Source organism: Triturus cristatus, chromosome 2_1, assembly GCF_964204655.1.
Source record: "Triturus cristatus chromosome 2_1, aTriCri1.1, whole genome shotgun sequence".
Classification (NCBI taxonomy): domain Eukaryota; kingdom Metazoa; phylum Chordata; class Amphibia; order Caudata; family Salamandridae; genus Triturus; species Triturus cristatus.
This window is the reverse complement of record NC_140581.1, coordinates 481,668,178-481,680,558: the sequence shown is the minus strand read 5'-3', so window position 1 is coordinate 481,680,558 and position 12,381 is coordinate 481,668,178. Positions and strand designations below refer to the sequence as shown.

Sequence of the window (12,381 nt, the reverse complement as noted above, 5' to 3'; positions counted from 1 at the left end):
ACCTACCCTGCCAACTAGAGACCCCCAGATCTAACATTGGTGGTCAGCGGTGAGGATTGAACTTGTATTTGTACTTGACCCACAGTAATTGGTGTACATCACTAGGAGTGCAGACCAATAGACAACCACATGCTGTATTTTTGATTCTATTTTGGAGTAACTCTTCAAGAGCATCATGTCTCAGGTGGCAACAAGTGAGAGGGCAGAATTGGAGTTTTCCATGGAGGATCTGTATTCGTACAAGGTTGAGGAGCTCAAGCAATTCTGCAAAGACCTTGGTTGCCCTGTGAAAAGCGGATCTAGAAGGGATGTGCTACAAAGAGTCTTGAAGGCCTGGTGGGAGGCCCAAGAAGAGGATGATGCAGATGAAGAGGATGGTTTTGTTTCCCAAGCTCTGCCCGTGGTCGGACCAGTCTCAAGGGCTGGCAGCTCCCATTCCAGTAGGAGTCTCACTCCAGAGGAGTTGGAGGAGAATCAAAGGGCTAGAGATCATGAGTTAGAAGTCATGAGGCTTGAGTTGAAGCTGATGGAAATGGAAACCCAAAACAAAATAGAAGAGAGCAAGAAGATGTATGCCTTGGAAGAATTGAAATTGACCTTGGCACATGAATTAAGAATGAGGGAGCTTGATATGGAGCTCGAGAGGCTTGAGGCTATGAGTGTCTCAGCTGAAGAAGAAAGGTTAGCTCAGGAAGTGAGCTTTGCTGAGTTGGAGGTGGAGTCCAGCTCAGATGGTGGCAGCACGATTGTAGTTTCTAGTGCTGAGAGAAAGGTACAAACACCAAGAGATGTGGCACCTAACTTGAGGGAGGGGGTCGACATACACCAGGGGGTTCAGGTTTATGATGTAGTTCCCGTGGGGTGCAGTGTCCCTGAAGTAGATTGGGGAACTGGCACAGGGGACCATATTCCTAGTGGTGGGAGGGACACTCTACTGACCCTAGATGAGAGGTACAGGGAGAGGGGTTCCCCCATGGTAGAAACCTTGGTGTGTGAGTGTGAAGACCACCCAGAAGAGTGTGAGTTGTGTGACAGAGACAGTCAGGTACTGTCTTGCCAATCTCAGGAGAGTGGTGTGAGGTACTTGTGTGAGGCACTGCAGGGTGTGGCAAACAGTAGCTTGGTTAACAACTGTGGGGGGCTGTGTGATTCATTTGTTGGAGAGCATATTTTAAGTCCCTGTTTTCCAGAGCTATGCCAACACCCGGTGGAGTGTGAGTTCTCTGGTTCCAGAGAGCTTGCGTTGGAGGCAGACCTTTGGTTGGATGCCAAAAGGTCTGGAGAGGCATTGGGGAGTGATCCCAAAAGGAGTGGCCCAGATATCTTCCAGACCTGTGAGATGGAAGAGGTTCAGTGTAGCCCGGTTAGGTCCCAGTGTAGTGGGAGGGGTGTAGGGGCTCACGTCCTGTCTCAGTGGAGAAGGGGTGAGTGTGGGGCTGTGGGTCCCAAGGTGCCCGAAACCCAGTCTCAGGGCCTGGAGGGTTCCTTAAGGGAACACCAGGTTGGGGGCCTAGACGGTGCTAGTAGGCCATTTGAGGAGGATCTCCTAGTGTCAGGAGAACCTGGAGCCTCTGTAAACAGAGCTCCAGTGGTTCTGGTGTCTGGCGGTACCGCTCCAGTTGGGAGGGTGCAGAAGTCCAGACTGAGGGGTGAGAGGGCGATGTGTTCCCCAGTGGGAGAACCAGTGGGTCAGGGACCAGCCAGAAGGGCTGAGTCCCCTAGGAGTGACCATGGTGACACCACTTCTGTCCTGGGGGATCCTCGCGCACTGTCAGGTGGACAGGGGCCGGGAGATCTGCGCCAGGCAGACTGTCACGAGACACATGAGTCATGTGTCACCCTCGGGGAGATACTGTGTGAGTCCCCAGAAGTCCTGGCATGCCAGGCAGGTGTGCAACCGCAGGGTTTAGTCCCTGGGTTGGGAGGCCAGGTTCAGGATCTGCCTGACCTGGGGGAAAGGACATCTGTAAGCTGTGTCCTGACCGGTTTGGCTTCCAGGGGTACCCCTCCAGTGGGGAGGGTGCAGCTCTCTGGAAGGGGGTGCAGAGGGAGAGAGTCCTCGCCTCTGACCCCGGTGCAACCTGAGGGTTTAGACCCTAGGTTGGGAGACCAGTTGCTGGAGAGAGGTCCTGAACTGGAGGGAGGGACATCTGTAAGCAGTGTCTCTACCAGTTTGTCTTTGAGGTGTACCGCTCCGAGTAGGAGGGTGCAGAATTCTGGAAGAGGGTGCAGAGGGAGGGAGTCCTCGCCTCTGACCCCGGTTCACCTGAAGGGTGTAGACCCTAGGTTGGAGGGCCAGGTCTGGGGTGCCCCCCTGACCTGGGATCCCAGTTGCAGGATAGAACCCCTGAACTGGTGGGTGAATGGTGCAGGACACCTGCCACAGGTGCCCTGACTATTCTAGAAGGGGGTACCGCTCCAGGTGGGAGGGTACAGAGCCCCAAGGAAGAGGAGGACTGGGTATGGAAAAGCCAACCCCAGCCTCCTGTCCAGCCACCGGATACAGGCCCGGGGCTGGTCGGTCAGTGCCAGGTTGTCAGACCCGACCTGACAGGAAAGGAAGTGGACAAAGGGTGCCCAGCACCTGGGGCTACTGCCCCCCACCTTCTGATGCCACAGGGGTTTGAGGGCCCTGAGAGGCATAAGGCCTGGGTCTCATCCCTGACCAGTGTCACTGGTCACTGCGGCTTGCTGTCTGTCTGTTGGGACACATCTGTGAGCAAGTTAAGGCTAGGTGCTGCACAGGTGGTGTCCACAGGTGAAGAGAAGGGTTCCACCTGGGTTGGCTTGGTGGACCCTGAGAGTATGGATGGAGAGATCCAACCGGGTTCAGGAAGGCGTAGAACAGGAATAGTGCCCTGCTGTTTGGGCCAGTTTCCGTGTTCTATCGCCCTAAGCAGGGAATCCCATCGAGGTATCGCTTGGTCTACCCTGGCTTTAGGCTGGAAGGGGGTTGTGTTGGAAACGGCCCTTTTTGCAGGGTTATCCCCAAACTTTTTGCTTCTTCCTCCTTTATTTTTTCTGACCCGTGGTTGTTGGCAATAGGACTCTGGGCACTTTACCACTGCTGATCAGTGCTAAAGTGCATATGCTCTCTGTATAAATTGTTATATTGATTGGTTATCCATGATTGGTATATTTGTTTCACCTGTTAGCCCCTAGTAAAGTGCACTGAGTGTGCCAGGGCTGGTGATTCAAATGCTACTAGTGGGCTGCAGCACTGATTGTGCCACCCACAGGAGTAGCGCTAAAATGATGTCTTAGGCCTGCTTGCAGTGCCTATGTGCAGTCCAGGACTGCCATGTCGACCTGGCCAGTGCACCCACTGACCAGGCCTTATCCTTCCCTTTCTGTACATGTCAGGCATCCCTATGGTGGCCCTAGGTACCCCCCTGGGCTGGGTGCAGTGTATCTGAAAGGTAGGGCATGTACTGAGGTGTGTAACATGCCCTGGTAGTGAATTACAGCCATTTTCGTTTTTCACTGCTGAGAGGCTATCTTGCCCATAGGATAGAATGGGGAAGGCTGTTTACATGCCTATCTTCCCATAAGGGCAAGATAGAAAATCCAAGTTTGGTATCTCTGTGTTCAGAATTTAATTATACATCTTTTTAGCAAGATGGTTTTTAAATTCACTGTGTGGGAATAGCACTTTTTAGAAAGTAGCTATTCTCCTGTTTAACCTTCCTGTGTGCCTGTGTGCTGGTTGGCTGACTGGTGTCAGGTGATGTGCTAGGTGGCTCCAGGAGCCTGGATGAGTCAGCAGCAGGTGAATAGGGAGATCTGCTTTAGATGGGTGGGAGGAGTAGTCCCTGGGTCTGAATAGGGCTGCCCCTGACAAACACAAAGCTGGCTCCACCCCCTGCTGGCCAGGCTGAGGACTCTGCCTCTGCTGGCACAAAGAAGGCTCCACCTCCTGCTGAGCGTCTAACGACCCTGCCCCTCACTCTGAAAGGAACCAGGTGCTCCAGAGCAGAGCACACCCAGGAACCGGTTTGAGCAGGGGAATCCCCCCACTGGAACAAAGAGAGACAAAGACTTGGAGGGGTATAAGAAGAGGACCCCAGACACCTAAAACTTTAGATCACTTTGGAACTAAGAAGAAAACTCTGCCAAGGAGAAAGCTGGAAGAAACTGAAGAGGAGAAGACTGCCTGCTTGCTGTTTTGCTTTGCTGCCAAGGAGAGGGGAAGGACTTTGCTGTGTCCCCTTCTTTTGATTCTGATCTCCAAGGGCCTGAGAAGAGCTGGCTCCCTGTTAAGAAGTCCCAGGAACAAAAGGACTTCACCACCAGCTCCCCTGGAACTCTGTTGAGAGAGTTCTGACCTGCCTTGGAGTGCTTGCCCAGTCCTGGGGCTTCAGGAGGTCGTTTTGCTGTGTTGAGGGAGCTGGGAAGCTGAAGCGTGAACAAGAGTGACTGGTACCCAGTGCATCATCCGATTGCGTGTCGCAAGACGAGAGTGCGTGAAAAATTTCATCGCGGCACCATCGCAACACGCAGGGTCTCCGCATCGCCGAGTGCGTCGAGCATCGTCCCGAAGCGTGGAGCTTCCTGCCATTGCGAGGGTTGTCGCAGAACCAGTTTGCGGGCCGCACCACTGCCGGTGCGTGAAAAGTCTCCAATCGCTGCGTGCGTCGACGCAGAGTCCCGTTCCGTGGCGCATCGAGAGTTGCGGCGCCGGAAGTCAACGCTGCGCCACGCATCGCACCACATCGAAGAGTGTCGCATCGAACCTGTGCGTAAAGCTTCCCCCTAAGAAACCTACGCAACGAAAGCCAAAGGTATCGCATCCTCCCCCTACAGATCGGAGCCGGCGCATCCACCTCTGCTGCGTGAAGCAGGGCTGCTGCAAAGCCTCCCCAGGATCTCAGGAGCATCGCATCGCCTTTGCCATCTTCCTTGTTATAGCTTTTGGGAACCTTATCGCAACTACAGGTACTGTTGGGCACGAGAGTGTCGCATTTTGTGCATTGAGAGTCGCACTGTGCAGGACACTGATTTTGACATCCTGGAGTACTTTCTGCAAACTCTTGAACTATCTTTAAAGTAACCTTTTGAATTATATGTTGGTTTGTCTGTAATATTTGGTCTTGTGAAGTTTTCAGTAAAGATACATTATTTTTCTAAAACTGGTGTGGAGTAAATCTGTGGTGTTTTCACTGTGTTACTGTGAGTGTTGGTACAAATACTTTACACATTGCCTTTGATAGCCTAGACTGCTCAGGCCAAGCTACCTAGAGGGTGAGCAGGGGTTATCTTAACAGTGTATCCCCCTTTCCCTGACTAGAAGCAAGGGTCCCTACTTGGACAGTGGTACCTACCCTGCCAACTAGAGACCCCCAGATCTAACACTTTCCTTTTACATTTTTAAAGCATTATATTTTTAAAGCTTTTGGGAGGGGGGAGGGAGCGGAGAGGAGCTCCACTGAGTTTTTTTTCAAACTCCGTGGAGCTACATGTAGAGGCACTATGCCAGCTCCGCCCACCCTTAGTCCTTAATTCTCTCTTTCTTAAGTAGGAGTAGGGAATCTTCTTTCGTCCAGCTGGGCCACCTTCTTCTTAGGTCGTTTCCTCGGGTCCCAATGCTTCTCAAAGTCTCTCCCTAGCTCAGTGGTTTTTAGTTGGGGGCAGAGTTACAGAAAGTGGGCACCTCTGCCCAATACAAAGATGGAACAGCATTGCTCCACCCTTGTCCCACTCATACCGCACATTGCGGCTTTCACCTACAGTTTGAAAACAGTTAAGCACTACAGACTGAGAGAGAAGTATTACACACTACTCACACTTTTGTAAAAAAATAGGGATATTTCTTTTTGAATAACCAATTAGATTGTAAAGCCTACATAGGCTATAATCAATTTATTAAAGTTTCCCTCTGTTGCAGGCTGCCTGTAGAGAGATACTGGGCTAATTTAGACAGCAGTCCCATTTGCTCAGCCTGCACATGGGTGCATTCACGTGTGTCCACATGATCATGTGTAACATGCCAATATGTCTTACTCCAGCTGCGCAGCAGCAGAACTTATTTTATTGGTGAGCACTGGTGGTTAGTGCTCAAATCTGTTTTACCAGAGCTTTCAGTAAATGAGACTTTGTGAGACACTCTCATAACAGAACCTCATTCTTCATAGTTACTGGCATATGTATTCCTTTGAAGATATGCGGTTGGAATTGGCATTCTGTAGTTGACATGTCAGTGTATTAAAAACAATCATGATTGACGAAGGTGCACTTAGAAAACAAAAAGTAGCACATTGTACAGATGAATTAGAGCTTCTTGCAAAGGAATCCCTCCCTTAGTAGGGTGTGTTAGTCAGAGTTAGATTTCATCGTAATTCTCAACAGTTGAACAGTGCAGGGTGGATTTTTTTTTTTGCAAAGCATATATTCAATGCCCAGTACAAACTGGACTTTGAGTATAGTAAAATAGTAAGCGTGACCTGGATTCTAATAAAAACAAATGTCACTGCACCTACTGTACTAATAGGACCTACATCCTTTCTGGTGTAAAACAAAAAAAAGGTGATCTTAGAAAAAAGACTTTGAAAGTACATTGAGAAGGAACAGCATGCAAAAGACATTCTTAGCTGTCTCTCTTGGAGCTAGGGCTTAAGGATAAGGACACCTTAATAAGCACAAGGATGTAGGGCCTGGAACATAACAAACAATCTGTTTGTAAAGCATGCACTCATCCTGAGGACCATCTTGGCGCTGAATAACAGATGCGCATTGGAAGGCGTGGAGTCTGAAGTAGATCCTCCAGAGAACAATCACATAAGTGAGTCAAACACCTATACGTTTTATAAACATGAAAATGTTAGTTGTCAGTAGTGACTCCTTCTATTTTAACATGACTCTATGGCGTCAAGCTTTCATAGTTTGGCTACTTTACACAAGTTCCTACTTACTGGAGAATGGGTAGGTAGTTTAGGTACTTTAACTATGGCAATCAATATAGTAGTTGAATGTAACATTGTCACACAAAAATAGTTGCTGTTAGTTATGAGAAATAAACAGTGCATAACGCTGGTTCACTTCTTTGAGGGAGTAGTTTATTTTGAATTAAAAGAGGACAATGTTACACAATGCTTTTTGCAAATTAAACAATTTGTACTACTTAGTAAACAACTGTTTCCTTTTTCGTAGGAAGACCAATTTATTTTTTAGAAAGAAAATGCTTGACCAAGGTAACCAGATTAAAAATGTACTAATTTAGTAGTTTTGCAATAGTGGTGTGCGTCAAATAGTACAAAAAAATGAGTCAAATTAAATAAAAAAATAAATACATAACCGACATTTCTGAAAATAAAAAGCTACATGTATTTATAACATATAATGTGTGTAGTTAAAAAGATGAGTACAATACCAATAGGTACTGTACTACCTCCAATACTCTCATCCACTAAATTAGTGTGCTACTTATTTCAATTTCTACAAGTATCTCTGCCTATCACAGGTTTTCATTGTGTGGTTTCTTTTGCAAAAATATTCCCATTATCTCCTGAGATTGATACAAACAGTAAACAAGCAATTACAATGCCTATAGGTATGGGTTATAAGTGGAATGCCCCTACAGTCTCTGGAGACTTAGGAACCCAATAAATCATCACACATACACTCTGTCACTCACCCTTGCACGCATACATTATTTCATCCATCTGCTTTGCAGTCACCCACTCACCAATCAACAATAAAACATACACAAACTCAACCAGCGTATGTGAGATAAATTAAAAATAGAAAAAAGAACAAATGTCACCTCCTAAAGATAGCGCCTGTATGCTTGCAAGAAAACAATTAAACATAACAGCACTTAGCCATCTTGGAACAGTATTGTGTATCATGTATAGACAGTGTGGTAAGATATGCTTTGTACAATAAATATGTCAGCCCTTCTGCCTTTGTTGTAATAATTCACAATGAACTCATAAGGCCTCTTGCATATGAAATTAAATTTCCCACTGAACATATCAGAACTATAGTCTATATCATTATCTTGTCTTGAATTATGGCCAGAGACCATAAGCTTTCTCACAAGGCCAAAAGTGCAATAGAGTGCAGTGGAAGCACACACCTTCTGCTCAGTCTAAGGTATAGCGAGGAAGATCAACAAGTGGGTGTAGCCTCAGCCCCCATGTCAGAATTGCTTCTAAAAGCACTTTTTCTGATGATCACATAAGGTTTGGCAACAGATACGCTGTCAAGCCAGGCAAAAATATTTGCAGTGAATCATATTTTACATTGCAAACGGCAGGTTCTAATGTTGCTAGTGGCAATCTGCCAATTCTGCGCTTCTAGGAAAAAGTATTTTATCACTCACTCACCGCCCAGTTGTTTTCAAGCTGGAGAGAGGATATTGCTTCTGGAATATTACTATGGGAACTGAGAAGGAGAAGTGTGCAGAACTGGAAAGCTTGCATTAAAGTTGATATTGATAAATTCCTTGTTAATTGAATGAGTAGTTCAAAATGACACGTTCCAAACATTTTCTCACAGATACAGGATAGGAAGAGGCAAATATCTGTATAATCAGTAGCACCCAGCGGACGACTTGGTTCTGATCGGTCTCCAACACCTTCTAAATGTAGCCCAATCCTTTTCAGAAAGGAATGGCTTACAAATAAATTTCAACAAATCCAAGGTTATGGCAGTAAACTACAGGCCACAAAGGAAAATCAGCTGGCACGTAAACGGTCAACGGCTGGACCTGGTAAGCACCTACAAATACTTGGGAGTAATCTTGGACTACAAGAACTCGTTTAAATTGCCACTAGCCAATCCACCGAGGAAGAGGATCAGAAGCCAATCACAATCAGTAACAAGCGTGTGATCTTCCTTCATGGTTTAGGAGACACTGGACATGGATGGGCCGAAGCAATGGCAGGCATCAAAAGTTCTCACATAAAATACATATGTCCGCATGCGCCAGTCACCCCTGTTACTCTCAACATGAACATGGCCATGCCATCCTGGTTTGATATTTGCGGACTGTCACCAGATGCGCAAGAAGATTGCAACGGAATCAAGCAAGCAGCAGCTAACGTGAAAGCACTGATTGACCAAGAAGTGAAAAACGGCATTCCTTCAAACAGAATAATTTTGGGTGGATTTTCACAGGGTGGAGCCCTATCTCTTTATACTGCTTTGACAACTCATCAGAAATTGGCAGGTGTCCTTGCGCTCAGCTGCTGGCTGCCATTGAGAACTTCTTTCCCTCAGGCTTCTGTAAATAATGTAAACAAGGATATTCCGGTGCTGCAGTGCCATGGAGATTGCGACCCGTTGGTTCCTCTTATGTTTGGTACCCTTACTGTTGAGAAATTAAAAACTATAATAAATCCAGCAACCATACAGTTCAAGACATATAGTGGTATGGCGCATAGTTCATGCAATCAGGAAATGGCAGATGTCAAGCAGTTTGTTGACAAACTACTACCTCCCTATCAGTTGAGATCACTCAGGAACCCTTCGATACAAGTACACCAGCATTGACGACTGGAGTTGACAGATCTTTTCCAATTTTTACTGCTGAATCATTCTTTTCGAACTTTTGTTACATCTGTGTCACTGATGAATATCAGTATAAAAAGGACTCAATTTTGCACTCTTGAAGGAAGTGATCTTTTCAAGTTTTTAATCAAATAATGTTCGAATATTGACCGCTGATTTGCATTCAATAATACATACCTTCAGTGAAAACAGGAATTTTGATTTTTGATAGTATTTTATATGTGAATATAGTTAATTAAATTTATCCTAAGACTGAAAAAAAAAGGAACTCATTTAAACCCCAATTGGAGTCCTTGCGAGGAAAGGGAACCGTAACCCACCTGGTGATAAAATCTTTAAAAGCTAAACTCCCCGACCGAACGCTCAACCCTCTGCTTCAGGTTGTGCGTGCAAAGTTACAGACGACTCTCACATATGGGAGCAAACCACTTCAAGGGAAGGACGCTGCTTTACTGGACACAGTGATAGCTAACTCCTACAGGGCTATCTTTAACCTACCAAGATACGTCTCCCCAGCACAAATCCAGTTAGAATTTGGTCTTCTGAAACAAACACTATAAAGGCGGAGCGCGTATGTTACCAGCTGGCATAAGATTCTCAGCGCTGAGGCAGGCTCTTTAAACTCTAACCTATGGGAAGAGCTGCTCCGACACCACAAATCCTCAGCCAGAGATTATCTATTTGATTCACTTCAAGTCCTGGGACTGTCAGACTTTTGGGGCACTCTAACAGATCTCTTGTCTTTCAAAAAAGTAGTGAATTATCTCCTCCATTGAGGACAAGGAGGCATTAGCAAAAAGAGCGCATGGTTGGATCACGCTCAGCAACTACGGAAGAATGCAACCACAAGAATATCTTAACATTGGAATGAATTTAAAGATGAAAGAAAAGTTTTTAAAATTACGCCTTGATGTAATCCCGGCTACCCCGCACTTACCACCCTGTGTGTGGAAAACTGCCCGCAGCAGTGCCGCCTTTGCAAAGCTGGCAAGGAAGACATCATCCATGTTATGTGTATCTGTCCTAAATTAAAAAGTTTGAGGTACAATTTATGACGTCCTTCCTTCAAATTATAGGGCGTTCGGACATGCAGGCAGGCTGACAAACTGTGCTTCTTTAACCCCACTAAAACAAAATTAAACTGTTGGGTTGTTAAGTTTTTTGAACTAGCAGTAAAAAGACACCAGAGCACGCTGGGGGCGGTCCAACAAAAGCCAGCCATCTGTTGGCCGTCAAAACATTTTATTGACAATTTTTAACTGATACTAAGTAAATTTGTAAAACTGAGGAAATCGCACATAAGGAGTTTTTAGCAATTTTTAGCAACGTTATATTGTTTTGTAAAGATTTTAATTAATCATGTAAAAATAAATAAATTACCTTACCTTACCAGTAGCACCCATGATGTTGAGGAGCTCCCCCTGCTGCTTTGGCATGAGGGATGGCATTTTACATGTATATTATCATTGTAGCAGTACTCAGTGCCTAATTTCACAGTGGATTGAATAGGACACACTGGAAGCCTGCACCAAAGGCCAGGTCTTGTGAAGGCAAGGTTTTGAATGCAGAGCTTAATGACAAAAACCAGGACCACACGTATGTGGAGAGAGGAGCACATGGTGAGGCCACAGCTCAGAGATTTTTAGGCATGGCTGAAGGCCACATCTTGCCGACTCTTATGAAAGGGGTTCTGAGCGCAGTACCTGGCCAAAGACTAAGCCAGGCCTTAAACCTGCTGAAGGCGTTCAAATTTCAAATCCAATACGTTTTGAAATGGTGAATGTCTTTGGTTATGATGCTGATGGTGCCAAAAATAATGGAATATTTGTTGTCACCAGTGACAACATCAATGATGAATCTATGAATCGATGTGAGGTCATGGGCAATGCATTGATGAAGTTCTGGATGTGTAGCTTTCCAATTTGGCACTTTTTAGTCATGTTGAAATTTCAGGTCGTATCCCTTAGATTTAATTACATACTTTTTTGTCTTCTGAATAAGGTCAACAACTTTGCAACACTCGTCTTCTGATTTCGTATGTCGATGATGCCAAATTAGGAGCAACAATTTAACTTTGACACTTTGATTGGCTAGTGCACACAAAGTGGCCAATGATACATTTGTCTTGCAAATGGTCTGAGTAGGTGTAGTTTCCTAAGCATATGTTTAGTTTGTATTAGATTTGTTTTTATCCAAAATGTATGAATTAATTTCTTTTAAATGGAGAACATTCCAATTCCAAATTTTGCCCAAATGAACATTTGTTCTGAGGTGTCAATGGATTTCATGTTGCAGGTACAGTGTGATGGCATATGGGGCAATTTCTCGTATTATTCTCCCAGAGGAGGTGCATCTATCCATTTCTAATAAATAAGTAACTTTGTTTCCAGATCACTTAAAAATTCTTGAGCGATAATGGTTACTCTTGTTATCATATCATCATCGAGTGTCAGAAAGGGCCAATGTATATTGCTCAGCTGGTTGTGTTTTCTATGCTATAGTTAATAATGAATACTGTAAGGCTAATAATGTCTTGCTTGCTGGCTGTATCTTTGGGTCTTTCTTCTCTGGTGACTAGAATTTTCGCAATTGGTCAATAATTTGAATTGCATCTGGAGTATCCTTCCTTTCTTCACCTCCTTAACTTTGTTGAACATTTGCTTTGCTTTAACTCTAATACATCCTTAAGTTATGCGAAAATAAAGGTAGTAGAGGTAAAGACTGTCTAGTAAACGTTGCCAGCATGGCAGTTGCAAGGAGATCAGATTTGCATGTTCTATGGCTTTTGGAAAGCACTGAAATGCTTGAAGACATCCTAGTGTCAACTAAAAGCAAGATGAGGTCAGATGTCATCTAGAAAAAACACGTTTT

The 12,381-nt window shown here is 45.3% G+C and overlaps 1 pseudogene; it reads left to right on the top strand.

The window, feature by feature from the left end:
* The window catches only part of LOC146865515 (acyl-protein thioesterase 1 pseudogene), a 33,896-nt pseudogene extending 24,227 nt beyond the window's left edge, over positions 1-9,669 (top strand).
* The last annotated feature ends 2,712 nt before the right edge of the window (positions 9,670-12,381 follow it).